This window comes from Pecten maximus, chromosome 3 (assembly GCF_902652985.1).
Source record: "Pecten maximus chromosome 3, xPecMax1.1, whole genome shotgun sequence".
NCBI classification, from domain to species: domain Eukaryota; kingdom Metazoa; phylum Mollusca; class Bivalvia; order Pectinida; family Pectinidae; genus Pecten; species Pecten maximus.
The window spans coordinates 924565-939548 of NC_047017.1; the positions used below are offsets into that span (position 1 = coordinate 924565).

Here is a 14984-nt window from a genome sequence, read left to right on the forward strand (position 1 = left end):
GCAATGGTTAAAGGATTGAGGGCACATTGGTGTGCTCCAGAACGAATTAAGGACATTACACCACATTTTAATTTGGAGCAGGCACGTTCTGTACGTTCGACATTGTTGTTTCTATTGTTTAATAAAACACCAACATGATTTATGCTATCTACAATTGGTAAATTCTTTTCGTAAAAGGATACATTTCGACAAGTACTTGGCTTCTTTTTGTATGTGAAAACAACAATTTTAGATTTAGAGGCGGAAAATGTAAATCGCCACTTTCTACTGTAATTGTCACACATAGATAGTAAGTGTTGGAGACTTTCAACGTTATTGGTAATTACACATATATCATCTGCTTGTGTAGGTATATTAACACGTGATGAATCATCTTCGCTAGCAGCCAAGGCTTCTGATTACGTTACACTCCACGAACCCTTGGCAGATATAGGCGTCAGTTCTGGCCCTCTAGCGGTGATTCGAAATTACCACCCTTCACGCATGAAATTTTCGACCAATCAAAACAAGCGTTACCGATTTACTTCATCGGTGATGTTTACAAACACACATCGAGGTTTGGTGTCATTTCGATGAGATATGTGATCAATGACTTATATGAATTGATCAAACACTGCGAATGTCCCAAAGATTGTGATTTTTGTATTTAGGTAAAATGCCATGACATAGTCGGCAATGTAGCTCTGTACTGGGTGCCGCATTTTTTGTTTACTGCGAAACCAAGCCAGAATGTAAAACGCGATTTGATTGGGTGCCCTGGGATTCCAGGGCGCGACGGTTTGAACACGACTATGTCTGCCAAGGGTTCGTGGAGTGTAACGTAATCAGAAGCCTTGGCTAGCGAAGATGGTGATGAATGGACTACTGCTCCTTTTCCACTGGATTCTACTTCGTTTAACAAATCATTGATAAAAACAAGATACATTTTAGCAGACAAAGAACCTCCTTGTAAGATCCCTCGTTTCATAATTACACTTTCTGATTTAAAACCATTAAAAACAACATTACTAGTGAAACACGAGTACATTTGTTTCATAATAAGCCATATTTTCCCTTTAATACCCATATTGTACAATTTGTAGAATAAGCCTTCTTGCCATACAGAATCAAAGGCTTTATTGCTATCAAGAAAAGCAACAAGAACTTCAGATCCATTCTCTAAGTTAAAATTAATACTCTCTTGTAAATTAAATGAAGTGCATAGACTACACAGTTTTTTCCGATATGCTGATTGCTGTCTGTTAGGAAAAGTATGAGATTCTAGAATGGGATTTAAACGGGTAGACAAAAGTGTTTCAAAAATCTTAAAAAATACAGGAATTAATGTAATACCTCTGTAGCTATTGGGGTCATCTTTCGGTTTTTATCACCTTTATAAAGAGTAACAATGATGCCGACTTTCCAAGATTTTGGAATATACTCGTACTTAATTATAAGATTAAACAAAAACGTGATATGTTCAATCATCAGATCATTACAATATTTGACATGCTCATACACAAGACCATCTGGACCACCAGATTTATCATTCTTCAGACATTTGCATATATTCGAAACCTCTTTCACACTGAATTCTTTTTCAAGAAATACATCTTTGTCATGCTTTGCTTTTACACACATGTTTGATACATTACTGTTCACATGATTTGAGAACTCTTCATCGAATAATGTATTGGATTCATTTTGAAATAATTTACTAAAATGTATACCCCATGCCTTTGCTATTTCGCTGGGATTACGTAGGACATTACCATCATATTTTAGTTCTGTCTGTGATAATTTGGGTTTATGTGATTTACTTTTATATAGTTGCCAAAACAGCGTTTGGTCAACTTCACCTGATCTATCAATTTCTTCGAATTGGCCTTTCATATATTGGTTAAAAGCAATTCTTAGCTTCTTTCTAAAAATGGTTTTACATGACTTATAGTCTAAAAAATAAACATCAGTACCTCTACATTGGCCATTGTCTTTCCAAAGTTGTCTTTTACTACGCATTAGATTGTGCACAAATGTTAACTCTTCATTCCAGTAAGGCTTTAAGTGCCTTCTGAATTTGCGTTTCTGTATGCATTGACTAGATGCACTGAGCAAAACAGATTTCAGAACATCATAATAAATATCTATGTCTGAAGTCGACGTTACATTTTGAGGCAATATTACTGAACTGAGATAATTATCGACTGTAGACTTATACTTTTTGATTTGGTCACTATTTACTGCTTTTTTCCAGTTATATCTCAAAAATTCACTATTGCACTGGATGGATGGAATTTTGGGAGTTCTTACAGAACACAGGACAGGGAGATGTTCTGACGTGTTTACTTCGCACTCGTCTAATACTTCAGACTTTTCTATTAAATCATCTATGGTTTTTTCAACAAGTATATGGTCAATCATCGTATAGTGACCCGTGGTAGGACAAAATGTATAATTAGGACCTTTACAATTGGCCTGTACGTTTACCGAAAGCAAATTGTTTCTTTCCAAAAACTTTTCAAAAACTTCTGATCTTTCATTACACAGAAATTGGTACCTTGGACCCTTAACTTTTACATTCATGTCACCTATGATGATAACTTTACCCTTCTCTGAATATACAGTAACAAGAGAGTCTAATACGTCGAGAGTTTCCTTGAAGGCATCAAAGTGTCTTGAAGATGCCGGCATATATACCGCAAATACATAGATGTAGTTACTATCAGTCCTATATATAACTATTATAGGTTAGGGACTTCATATAGTTTAGTTCCTCGTGTAAGTTTAGTAACTCTTTGGTCAGGGATGTCCACGTGTAGATGTTATTATGCGTCCCTGATTTGGTGAATTACTTATTTCAGACACTGCTTGGAAAAGTTAATTTCCCCTTAATGGGATATGAAACACTCATATAATACTATCTCTCAAGGAAAACATGTCTGATCGACAGTCAGACTAACGTTTGAATACAGCTTGTCATGTTTTGGTTAGGGTAAGGGTTAAGGTTAGCGTGTCTGGAATAGCTCGATCTTTTCAGTTTGGAAATAGATGAAAGTCAATTACAGACTCTTTCACCCTAACCCTAACCGATTTTGTCCATTTTGCAAAAGCCGCTTGCAATTTGTCTTGTTTACTTTAGAGTGTTACCTTGTCGATATAAACTAACCAATGAGACCAGTCCTTGGGTACATGGCCCTATATAGTCAGAGCATAGAAGGAGTTAAAAGAACATCCATGAGTACCTCCTTCAATACGAGTCTCACAACTTATCTACCAGCCTTCGTAGGTCCGCGCCTACCCCCTATAACTAACCTCCATCCCAATTAATACCTAGCTAAATTATCGCCCCAAGACTCCCGGGCCCATATCTATAATCTAGCTCTACAAAACTAATTAATACCTAGCTAGATTCCTAACCAAACTCGGAATATATTTGTCTGACAAGATGTGACAACACACAGGAAACTATCGAACTGTCCAGTACACATTGACTGACTGACTGACTGACTGATTGATTGATGGGTCTTAACGTCTTTCCCCCGGTTATAACCGAGTCTAGGACACTGCCCAGTATACGGTATACCACCCTGGATTTACCCCACATTTATATAGACCTCTGAACAGATCTAGAGGATTCACAGAATCACAGGTGCGCGCGCGGACGCAGACAAAAAACAAGCGACTAAGGACAAGGGGGCTAACTCCTATACAAACTGTTTCAGACGATCGATTGGAAATTTTTATGTCTGAAGATAGCTTTTCGTGAGTGTTTCATATCCCATTAAATTAAGGACTCCGTACATTACACATTGTAGTCTACTAAGGTAGACCCTGTTATTATTTATTATCATAATCAAATTTAAAAAAAATCACAAGTGTCTGTGACGTGAAATATATATACATCCTTTATGAATAATTTATTACATGTATCAGTTATTATTTGTAATCAGCTAACCATATTTTAAAATGTTTATTGATAACAATAGTGATGGAATGACGTCGATAATATAGGCAAATGTAGTCGATAAATCTGATACAGCCATGGGTTGAATCAATATCGCATATTCTATAAATAGATACTTCAGCAGCTGAAGCAGTAATAGTAGGAAGGCCGTGCAGCAAGTTCTCACCATCACGAACACTTGTGGCGAAAACAGCAAATTACATAATAGGATTGTTGTAGAATTAATATAAGTCTGTTGCCAAAAACTACAGTGAGTATTCCGTGACTGACAGATTCAGTGATGGAGAAGGACGAGAACACGCGAAACGCTTCAGGCCCAGGTATGAAGGGATCCAGTTTCTCCGCCGACAAAAACAAAAACAAAATGGCTGCTAAAACAAACAAGAAATGGGTTCGGCTAGCGACGGTTCTAGCGTATGTGCTGTCCGTTTCACTGGCTGCCATTGTGTTGGCGATTTATTACAGTGTACTGTGGGACCCTGAGCTCAAGACGGCCACTACCATCACTCCAGCGACAGAAACGGAGGGAGGTTTGATGGTCAATGGAACGACCATGTCCGATACATCCACCGTCCAAACGTCCACGACATCAAACTAGTTTATACTCTCATAATGAGGTATACGAGGAATTGTTGCGAATTATTATTTATTTATTGAATTAATTAGTTATATTCTATCAAACAATGTTGTACGATGTATGTCGTCACTGAGGAGGGACCGGTTTTGACAGGTTTACACTGTATTAGTAAAATCAGACTTGTATTACATAATATATGTATTAGTAAAATCAGACTTGTATAACATGATATAACTATATGTCGTTAAAACTAAATGTTTTGTGTATCTGACTTTTCAATGAAAATTTCTGACAAAGGAACCACATACAAGCTACACAAATTTTCTGAAAAAATGGTTTACAGATCTAGATCTAGAGCTATTTGCAACAATGTCTCTACAATGAACAAATGCTCTCTTGGTAAAAGCTAGGGATATGATGCTTATTGAACAGAATGATTTAAAAAATAAAAAAGCCAACAAAACGTTTATTCAAGCAAGCAAGCGTTCAGTGGTAATTATATAGTATATATTCCCATCAGGTTAGTTTAATGACTGAAAAAATCGGTAGCAGCTATCGCAAAATTAAAAATTCAAAAACTTCATAGCAGATAATTAAAGGTCATTGCCACATTGATACAGCACACTAACAGTCGATGTTAATGTGGAGAGAAAACAAATCCCAAAAGTAACCCCAAAAATTAGTTCTGATGTCTGATGATTAAATCCAAAATATGGCAAAATTAAAAAATTTCTAAATATTAGATGCATGAGAAGCCTTAATTTACTTAAAGGGCATATGTGAGCTTACACCATGGTGTACACATGTGAATTGTCATTGTTTGGCATCCGTCTGTCAACTTTTTCTAAAAATCTCTAGATGTTTAGAATATCCATTGCTTTCGATATATTTTACATTCAATAAAAATGAAGTGTCACTCAAGTTTATGTGATGAATTTGGTTTCTATGCCCTCTGTGGAATCATAAACTGAAATGATACATGTTGATAGTAAGCCTGTTTTTTGCGACTGTACCAATGATCTGATGTCCATGTATTTTACAGCACCAGCTGGTCTGGAAACGCCCTACATCTGATACTGACGATGAATTCATCATGTGAGACGATCCTCCATGTCTACCCACATAGCTACACTTACCTGCATCTGTCAACTCGGAGGAGAATCATCCTGGGAAGCTGACAAGCTGGTTCTCATTTACAAGGTCACCCAAGGCAAAGTCACCTCATGTCAAGGTCACAAGGCTAAGGTCAAATTTACACATGATGAATTCATCCATACTTTTCAACAACTTGACCAATTGATATAAGTGTTACATACAACTTTATGTATTTGAAGAAATTGTCTTCTGCAAATTTGTTCTCTATTTAATATGATTGGTTCCTTCAAATGTTTTAATGATTTCTTAGTTACAAAAAAAGTGATCTCACAGATTAGTATACTGGAAGGGCTAGCCGAGGAATGGCGGACAGGACCGGACACACTGACAGTGTCAAAAATAACCCTCAAAGGTTTTTGTATGAAAAAATAAGTTTAAGCATTCAAAACAATATTTTCCCTCAAAATAGCTTGTAATGAAATGAGTGATAAAACCATCACATAGCTATCTTGGTAAGTATGTATGTTAAGTATGTAATTATTTAGAGAATCTCAATTTCACAAGTACTGTATTGAAATTCAAGTGCTGTAATTAGAATGGTTGCCCAATCCAAGGGAGATAATTCCTTTATTTTGTACCACACATGGGATCTTGTTTTAGGAAATTTTTGTGGTATTTATGTAATGCCACATTGTATATGATAAAGTAAGAGTTTTATCAGTCAAACATTTAATGCAAATTATTTGACAGTTTTTAGGTTCGGGATTAACATCCTAGTCTTGGCTTTGTATTTAATATTATCTTTTTTTTCTCAGTAACAGTGAAAAATGTTTATGGAAATGTCCATTTGTTTGTACATAATTATATAAGCATGTACATAAGCATTGTGTGGTTTTGTAGAAATTGAGGTTATTAGTACTGTGGAATACATTAATTAATATTATTCCAATTATGTTTCCGATGTAGTTAATTCAATTTATAATTAAATTAATGACAGGTACATTCTCTTTTGTTTTCATACAATTGGTATTTTAGTTATTGTAAGTTTAAGAGAAAAAAGTCCAACTGATGCAGAATTGGCTTATGAATATATTGTTATTTTACTTATTTAACAACCTATATCTTGTAAATAAAATGTTTATGTACAGATAAACAAAATTCAATTAGCAAGAATAACATCCAATCTTTCCATACATTATACAACTTGTTTAAATGAAGATTTTTGTTAGATTTTGTTTGATACAATTATCACTTGTGTATTTTGTCAGAGCTCATATTAATCTTGCCAAAATATTTGTTGCCAAAACAATTACTAGAAAATTACTTCATGCACCAGTTCATAATAGTGATTCTTTTTTTAATTCAAAATTTCTTCTGGTAAACTGTTAGTCCAAAGCTTCGTCTGAAAAAACCCAGCTGTTAGACCAAACCTTCTTTTGGTAAAAAAAAACCTGTCAGTCCAAAGTTTTTTCTGGTAAATTGTCAATCCAAAATTTCATTAGATGAAGAAAATTTATGTTACAAGACACCATTTGAAAACAATAAATTATACATAAAATTGATCTTGCATGAAATGATATCCATTAAAAAAATTAGGTAATGGCTAATAGGTTCTTGTGAAGTCATTTTCATTAGAATATAACTTATGATATCAGACAAATACTTCAAATGGTAAAATGATTATAAAACTTCTGATGAAATAATGTTGGTTGTTTTAGTAGCTATGATCCCTCAGTAAATATTATCCCTCAGTAGCTATGATCCCTCAGTAGCTGTGATCCTCAGTAACTATGATCCCTCAGTAGCTATGATCCCTCAGTAGCTACGATCCCTCAGTAGCTATGATCCTCAGTAACTATGATCCCTCAGTAGCTGTGATCCCTCAGTAGCTGTGAACCCTCAGTAGCTGTGATCCTCAGTAGCTATGATCCTCAGTAGCTGCGATCCCTCAGTAGCTACGATCCCTCAGTAGCTATGATCCTCAGTAGCAGTGATCCTTAGTAGCTACGATCCCTCAGTAACTATTATCCCTCAGTAGCTATGATCCCTCAGTAGCAGTGATCCTTAATAGCTACGATCCCTCAGTAGCTATGATCCCTCAGTAGCTACGATCCCTCAGTAGCTACGATCCCTCGGTAGCTGTGATCCTCAGTAACTATTATCCCTCAGTAGCTACGATCCCTCAGTAGCTACGATCCTTCAGTAGCTATGATCCCTCAGTAGCTACGATCCCTCGGTAGCTGTGATCCTCAGTAGCTGCTATCCCTCAGTAGCTACGATCCCTCAGTAGCTACGATCCCTCAGTAGCTGTGATCCCTCAGTAGCTGTGATCCTCAGTAGCTGCGATCCCTCAGTAGCTATGATCCCTCAGTAGCTATGATCCTTCAGTAGCTATGATCCTCAGTAGCTGTGATCCCTCAGTAGCTGTGATCCCTCAATAGCTATGATCCCTCAGTAGCTATGATCCTTCAGTAGCTATGATCCTCAGTAGCTGTGATCCCTCAGTAGCTGTGATCCCTCAATAGCTATGATCCCTCAGTAGCTACGATCCCTCAGTAGCTACGATCCCTCAGTAGCTGTGATCCCTCAGTAGCTATGATCCTTCAGTAGCTATGATCCTCAGTAGCTGTGATCCCTCAGTAGCTGTGATCCCTCAATAGCTATGATCCCTCAGTAGCTATGATCTCTAATGCGCTGACAATGGACTTCAGTTGTGATGAGTGCATTAAAGCATCAGCTTCAGACGACATTTCCAGATTTTATTAGTCACCCCCGACACGATGCGTAGATTTCCAAATACGTAAAATAAAATATGTGGCAAGATGGACAAATGAAAATATTGCAACAATGATATAAATAATTTATGGTATTGTCAAATTTGAAATTGTATAGAAACCTAGAACATGGGTGTAAGACAAACTGGTGGCAGGAGATGATATTTGTTGTGTTAGTTGTTTCAGCACCAATGGCACATTGGGACATAAAAACTCCACAGAGCTTATGTTGATTGTTAACCTTGTAAACAATGTTAAATAAAGGTTATTTTCATTTTTCATTTTAAAGATACTCTTTAAATAATAGCTGAACACAAAAAATGTCCATCAGCTATTTAAGATAATAAAAATAAAACTATTGTAGATGAGTAAGAAAACTATGTTAATCCTTTTTTTCCAGGCATTCAAGTTTGGCCATAAGTATACCAGGTATACTGTAGTCAGCTTGTCCAGCCAACTGTCTAGTTGTAGACAGAATTTTGTCTGAGTATGATCGTCTATGCATAGTTATTTTTTTTCAGCAAATATTTTTTTTAAAATTTTTTTGGGGTTATACTGTGACCTAAAATGTAGTTGTACCCCTACACATGATTTTTGATTTTGACATTTTTTACAGAGGTTATGCCCCTTGTTGTAATTCTTTACAATTGTATTCTGTTAATTTTCAGTGAATCATTTTCAAACTTTATTTATACTGGGAATAATTATCTAGTTATCACTGTAAATGTATATTATATACCTGTATACACACACATATAGTAATGAATGCCTGTTCTTACCTGTAACTTGCTAATATTGAGAAGATGGTGGTGCATGGAATTTATTACCCACAAACTGGGTCCAGATGAGATAATTAACTGTGAAATGGTAGCTTAACTCACACAACTATTAGTATTATTGTCATATACATGTATAAGTTACTGGCATTCTTAGTATTGCCAAAACTTGACATTTTACCAGACTTCTTGTATTCCTTTCTCATTAAATTCTGTTTGATAAGAGTTCTTTCTGTTGCAACACATATTAAACAATGTATTGCAGGGGAAATGAAAGTTTGATGAGAGCAGAGTGTGTTAGTCAGCTATCCAGGCGACTACTCTAGTTTATATTTACAGTACTGTTGTAGGAATATACATATTATTATGTACATCTATATGTAGTATATTTATTTTTACGTATGTTTCAAAGTTTTATTTCAATTATTTATTTTTGTTTTAAATCAAATCTGTTTTACCTTATGTCTCTTATATTTTTCTTTTAATGACCTTTTGTACTGTATATTTTTTACATTACATATTATACAGAGGTATTCTAAAGACTAGATATTAAAGGATTCCCTCCATAAGAACAGTTCTACACTTTAATCTCACTCCATGTATACTGCCTTAATATCTAAGTCAGAAAAACAAATCTAGTCACAATATAACAAAGAAATCAATCTTAAATCAAAATTTTATCATAGAATTTATATTTAGAAATATAAATTCAAATGAAGAAATTTATAATGAAAATCAAAATTAGTTTTTCATCTTTTTTTAGAAGGAATGTTTCTTTGTAATGGGGTTAGATTAGGACATTGTTTTATACAGGTTGAGTATTGTTTTGTGTTTTGAGTGTGAATAAGACATATGATTGGATATAGTAGGCCCTGCTGTATGGTATACTGTAAAATACTTAAATTAACAAGGAATATGAACTATATAGCCAGTATAAGCACCCTCCCCAGAGGGATGGAACACTTTGATGATAACACCTCACATTTTGGTCCTTAACTTCTCATTATGGTTTTCCCTCTCTAGTATACATGATTATTTAATAAAAAGTGCCTTTTTCTGTGAAGCACTTATCAACCTGCTCTTGACAGCAAACTTTAGTGAGAGTTATCCTTTAGTTATATTTTTTTTTTTATTTCTGTTTTTTTTTTAATTGGCTTTTAAACACTGCCCTAGATTAATCTAACAGACATTTTATGTAAAAATTATGGTACTGTAAATTGTGGAATTTGAATTTGCAGCCACATTTTGATAACTATTCTCTATGTCTCTTAAATATTGCAACACATAGTTAAACTTGTATATGAATTCATAATATTATTAGCATGTTGATATTGTTCCTCAGTTTTCTAAGATGAGTGCAGAATTTGTTTTCCCTGATGTAATTTCTTCTTAGAAGAAGGATTTATAAAAGAGATATTATTTTTACTGTTTTTGATCAAATGAATGAATTGTCTTTTGTCACACAAGTGATTTTAAAAACAATATTGGTGACACAAACTATGTCATCAGTACCGTTGCCACATTTGGTGAAGCTAACTGTAATCGGACATGTTTAATACATGTAGTTTTCACATCTTTTGTGATACTTCCATTGTTGTACTGTATGGTGCTATAAGAAAGTTTTCCAAAGTTTTGTGTCTGGAACATGAAAGAATTATTCCTACTAAAGAAATTCTTTGTTAAAATGTTAAAATGTTATAATATTTACCTATATTGCTGTTCAAATCAAAGTTGTATACAGCAGATTGGCATAAGATATTCCTAACAATGAATACTCCTTACAAAATAATGTACCAAAACCTGTCTAACTCGACCCCTGTATATTATGCTATCCTGTTACTTGTAATCTTAATATTGAATTAGACATTTCATTATGCCCAGTATATTGTGGCTTGTAAAGTGTCAGATTATACAGGTTAAAGTGACCAGTATGTTGTGTCCTATAAAGTGTTGGATTAGACAGGTTAATGTGACCAGTATGTTGTGTTCTATAAAGTGTCGGATTAGACAGGTTTAAGTGACCAGTATGTTGTGTCCTATAACGTGTTGGATTATACAGGTTAAAGTGACCAGTATGTCGTGTCCTATAAAGTGTCGGATTAGACAGGTTAAAGTGACCAGTATGTTGTGTTCTATAAAGTGTCGTATTAGACAGGTTAAAGTGACCAGTATGTCGTGTCCTATAAAGTGTCGGATTAGACAGGTTAAAGTGACCAGTATGTCGTGTCCTATAAAGTGTCGGATTAGACAGGTTTAAGTGACCAGTATGTTGTGTCCTTTAAAGTGTCAGATTAGACAGGTTAAAGTGACCAGTATGTTGTGTCCTATAAAGTGTTGGATAAGACAGGTTAAAGTGACCAGTATGTTGTGTCCTATAAAGTGTTGGATTAGACAGGTTAAAGTGACCAGTATGTTGTGTCCTATAAAGTGTTGGATTAGACAGGTTAAAGTGACCAGTATGTTGTGTCCTATAAAGTGTTGGATTAGACAGGTTAAAGTGACCAGTATGTTGTGTTCTATAAAGTGTCAGATTAGAGAAGTTAAAGTGACCAGTATGTGGATAAGACAGGTTAAAGTGACCAGTGTGTTGTGTCCTATAAAGTGTTGGATTAGACAGGTTAAAGTGACCAGTATGTTGTGTTCTATAAAGTGTTGGATTAGACAGGTTAAAGTGACCAGTATGTTGTGTCCTTTAAAGTGTCAGATTAGACAGGTTAAAGTGACCAGTATGTTGTGTTCTATAAAGTGTCGGATTAGACAGGTTAAAGTGATCAGTATGTTGTGTCCTATAAAGTGTTGGATTAGACAGGTTAAAGTGACCAGTATGTTGTGTTCTATAAAGTGTTGGATTAGACAGGTTAAAGTGACCAGTATGTTGTGTCCTTTAAAGTGTCAGATTAGACAGGTTAAAGTGACCAGTATGTTGTGTTCTATAAAGTGTCGGATTAGACAGGTTAAAGTGATCAGTATGTTGTGTCCTATAAAGTGTTGGATTAGACAGGTTTAAGTGACCAGTATGTTGTGTCCTATAAAGTGTCAGATTAGACAGGTTAAAGTGACCAGTATGTTGTGTCCTATAAAGTGTCAGATTATACAGGTTAAAGTGACCAGTATGTCGTGTCCTATAAAGTGTCAGATTATACAGGTTAAAGTGACCAGTATGTTGTGTCCTATAAAGTGTCGGATTATACAGGTTTAAGTGACCAGTGTGTTGTGTTCTATAAAGTGTTGGATTAGACAGGTTAAAGTGACCAGTATGTTGTGTTCTATAACGTGTCGGATTAGACAGGTTAATGTGACCAGTATGTTGTGTCCTATAGTGTTGGATTAGACAGGTTTAAGTGACCAGTATGTTACGTCAAACAAGGTGTCAAATTAGACAGATTTGGTTTAACTTGATATCAGAACAAAAAAACAGGAAAGAAATGTATATGTCCAGTATTTTATAGGGGTATCTTACGCCTTTCTAAAACATGTGACATAGATTTTGTTAGCAACAAAACAGTCCTCAGTCCAGGGGTGTGTTACTGACTACATGATACATATTGTTTGATATATATTTAATTCAAATTTAAATTTAGATTTTTACAGCTATGGTAAAAGAAGCATCATATTTTTTGTTCTTATCTTTATTTCAAGATGGTTGTTTTAACAAACTTGTTGTTACTTTAAATACATAGTATCCAGAATTTGATTCTATACTTAGATCTATATACTGTTCAAGTTAGGAGGAGGACGTACATAGGAGAAATTAGCAGATTTATCTAACTGCCAGACTACTCATTGTATTGTAGAATGTTAGTTATATTTGTGCAAAAGATTTTGTTTTATATTTAGTATTGTTAATGTTTACATGTTTACTATATATATACAATATTGTGTCTAGTGATTAAAGATGTTCTGTTTAAAAACAAGATTTTTGTTATATTGGAACAAGAGGCCCAATGAGCCTGTATTACTCACCTGCAACAAATGCAACTTTCAAGTTGATTTAGGTCAACAACCACATTTATGTGGATGCTGACCTGATAGCTTCTTAGTTCAAATTTAAAGATATTCTTGATATGTAATCCTTCTTCCTACCATACTATTGGCCCAGTCACATTGCCCTAGCTTTCAGTCTCATTCAGAAAATGGTTAAAAATGTCAACACATTTTACTTTGGTTCCTTGAAAGAAGGTCAAGGTCTTTCATTTGAACAATCCTAAAGTCCTTCATCCCTGTAAGCTACCAGTGAAATATGCCTGAGTAACTTGTTATTGAGAAGATTTTAACATCCTTGTAACCTTGAAAGTAATTCAACGTTACTCATTTGAACAAACTTTATAGCCCCTCATTACAGCATGCTACAGGTCTCGTATCATGACCTTGGGCTTATTGAGAAGTTGTTATAAAGGTGATGGTTGATGGACAGACAGATAGCTATGTGAGCTAATAAAACTGTCCATCAGTCTGCATTACTGTGTCAAGTGTGCATTATGAAGAATTCATATTTTTTGGCAAAATGTTACCCTAGCATTGGTTTATCACTATTTGTCGGAAAGTTCTTGGTGGGTCTTTTTCAGACTGCATGATTAAGAGGAAAGCTGAGAAAGCATCGGTCATTCAATGGTAAAGGCAGAGATCCCTCACAGATCTCTTTATTTAAAATTGTATGAAATACTCCTTTTGCTATATGTATGCCTCTTTTTTGTGCAATATCTAGCCAAGTGGAAAAATATTTAATTGGTTATTTTTATGGCAAGCCGTGGAAAAAAGAGGCATTTAATGATATGAATTCAATATTCATTGATATTAAAAAAATGATCATATGATTTACATTTTGCCACTTAAATTTTAAGTGCATTTGAATTTCTGGTTACAACAAGAGCTGTTGGAGAACAGCATAGCTCATCTCGCAAATGTTTGTCAATAAATAATTAGAATATATTAATTGGAATGGCTTCGCAAATTGCTTTAATAATATTTATATTGTTTACTTGATCAGATTGTGTTTTGTGAATTCATGCAATTTTCAAAACCATACCAGTTTATATATATATATATATAAATTATTTATTGACAAACATTGGGGAGACAAGTTATGCTGTTGTAGATTGAATGGATATATTAAATACAAATGTAATTGCTTTTGGACCTATTTCTTAAATTTTTTCATAAAATATTACCCTTATGAGAGTTGTCTCCCTTGTAAAATGTAGACCTGCATAAATTGTCTAATGTGAGCATTTTCACATTGTTTTTTTTTTTTTTTTCAGTTTAACTCCTAGAAGGGATAGTGTAACTCCAGAGGGACTCTTTTACCAAATATCAGCACCCTATTACAATCATAAAGTGATGTGTTAATAGCTTTCAACATTTGCACAAAAATTTCAAAAAAGTCTGTTTTTCCCCAAAAAAATCTTTCAGTTTAACTCCGGCAAGGGATAGTTTAACCCCCATAGGAAACCTTATACCATGTATTACTATGCCTTTCAACACTCGCAACATAAACTTAACACAAAGTCCAAAGATTTAAAAAAAAAAAAAAAAAAAAAACCCAAAAATAACCAAAAAAAAACACAGATTTAAAAAGTAAAAATCCAATTTTTTATAAGTTTTACTCCAGGAGGCGATTGTCCAAAAACTTGAAAAATCTGTTTTTTTCCCCAAAAAATCTTTAAGTTTAACTCCAGCAGGGGATGGTTTAACTCCAGAGGGACTCTATTGCCAATTATCAGCACCCTATTACAATTACAAAGTGATGTATCAATACCTTTCAACACTTGCACCAAAAACTTAACGCAAAAAAAGTCCAAAAAATTTCAAAAATCTGTTTT

At 34.5% G+C, this 14984-nt stretch overlaps 1 long non-coding RNA gene across 1 annotated transcript; it reads left to right on the forward strand.

Moving 5' to 3' along the window:
* The first annotated feature begins 5565 nt into the window (after nucleotides 1-5565).
* LOC117322899 lies at nucleotides 5566-13076 on the forward strand. The gene is made up of 2 exons (XR_004531617.1): nucleotides 5566-5720; nucleotides 5752-13076. It is a non-coding gene; the product is annotated as an uncharacterized LOC117322899 (long non-coding RNA).
* The last annotated feature ends 1908 nt before the right edge of the window (nucleotides 13077-14984 follow it).